The 2,105-nt window shown below is 36.8% G+C and overlaps 1 pseudogene; it reads right to left on the reverse strand.

The window, feature by feature from the left end:
• Positions 1 to 251: 251 nt before the first annotated feature.
• Positions 252 to 1,195, reverse strand: LOC134375985 (olfactory receptor 5AR1-like; annotated as a pseudogene).
• Positions 1,196 to 2,105: the final 910 nt, after the last annotated feature.

Below are 2,105 nucleotides of genomic sequence, written 5' to 3' on the forward strand. Positions count from 1 at the left end.
TATGTTAACATAGTATTTGATTAAGCTGACATAGCAATGTTTTAACACTTAATAAATGAACATCTACATATGTTTATTCACAGAGAGGAGAAATCTGACTAGAAAACACTTGGGGAGATTTGTAAAAATGTGATGACCATCTCCTTCTGCCTGTCTGCTAAATTGGAATTTCCTGTAATGATTATAGTCTCACAGAATTGGGATGTGCACATGTCGAAAATACAAACAAATGTCTTTAATTTCTAAAGATTCTAGCACGTCATTTTTTTGGTGTGTCTTTCTGTAACTCTTCCCATGGCTCCCTTCACTTCCTTGTTCCTCAGGCTGTAAATGAAAGGAGTCAGCACAGGGCTGATGACTGCATAGAACACGGAGACCAGTTTGTCTCCTTCTGCTGAGTAAAGGGACTTGGGCCTCATGTACTTGATCAAACCTGTTCCATAATGTATGGTCACCACATTCAGGTGGGAAGTGCATGTTGAACAGGCTTTTTTCATGCTCTGAACTGAGTCTATTCTCATCACTGCCATCAAGATACGAAGGTAGGAGACAATAATAAGGAGGAAGGGGGACAATACTGTTCCAGCACCTCCTGTGATCATCATAATTTCCTGCAGGGATGTATCCACACAGAACGTGTGAGGAAGGATGGGCAATTCATAGAAAATATAGTCAACAACATAATGACCACAGAGTGGGAGGATTGTGAAGTAGAGGGGAACCACTAAAGCAAGAAAGCCAGTGGTCTAGGTTCCCACAGCCGGTGCCACACACAGATGAGTTCATGATGAGCAGATATCTCAGTGGGTAACAAATGGCTGCATAGTGATCTAAAGCCATCACTGCAAGGAGGAAGCACTCAGTTGCCTCCAGGAATGAAGAGATGTAGGTCTGAGCAAGACAGAAGTTGTAAGATATCACTTTTCTGCTTACAAGAAAGTTAAAGAGCATCTTGGGGACCACAACTGTGCTAAAAAAAAAAAATGTCGAGAAAGGTTAGATAACAGAGGAAGAAATACATGGGTGTCTGGAGAGAGGGATCCAGAATTACTAATATGATAGCAGCTGTGTTTCCAAAACAATTTGCTAAGTAGACCACAGAGAACAGGAAGAAGAGGGGAAACTCAGTTTGCGGATGATTGGAAAATCCCACCAGGACCAGCTCAGTGATGGTGCTGGAATTCTCAAGTTCCATTTTGGCCATTGAAATATGCCTGTTCATATAAGAGGAAGGAGAAAGAAATGTCTTATATAAAAATTCTGAAGTCAAATCAATTCCCATTTACATCAACTTTAATACTGATGATAAATGTATCTTAAATTGAAATAAAAATTATTATAAAAATTTCTTGGACATAAAGGTGTCCAAATCACAGTCTTCATCATATGATTACCGTGTCTTAATAAATTACAGAAAGCTTTTGGTCTCAAGGTGAGAATTTCACCCACTTATACTTATTATATCATATATACTACGCAGTACTCCTTTATATTTTGGCTAATCAAATATTATCCTCCATTTCTTAAAAATGAGCTATAGGTTCTGTTAAAACAAAGCAAATTTCCCAACATCACAAGCAGAAAAAATTTAGCTTGAAAATAATTCCATTTGCCTCCATTACATTAAAAATCAGGAATGATATTATAGGTTACATTCTGAAAAACAAAAGGCTTGATTTTTTTTTTACTTTCCTGATCCATAAGATAAATAAGTTATCATCTCCTGCAAGTGGAATGACACCTAATTTAATTATTTTGATTATTTTACCTACCTCAATATTAGTAAAAATAATTAGTTAATCTGCCAAACAATTGAGTTCCCAACTGTCTAGTAATGATCTTAGAGAAATAATATATTGGTTTCAAAGCCAGGCTTTGTGACCATTTTAAGCACAGTGTGAACGCCTTTATGGGTTTATGACTCAAACATGTACACATATCTACAGCACTATTACTTCCTGTACTCCTTAACAAAATCTGAATTAAATTACTAGCTTGTGGTGACCTGAAAGATATAGGCTGGTTTTATAAAGAGCAGGACATCTTATACAACACACATTCAGAAATGCTAGCTGCTATTTAAAAAGCAGCAAAACTGTGTGAAA

This window comes from Cynocephalus volans, chromosome 4, assembly GCF_027409185.1.
Source record: "Cynocephalus volans isolate mCynVol1 chromosome 4, mCynVol1.pri, whole genome shotgun sequence".
Lineage (NCBI taxonomy): Eukaryota > Metazoa > Chordata > Mammalia > Dermoptera > Cynocephalidae > Cynocephalus > Cynocephalus volans.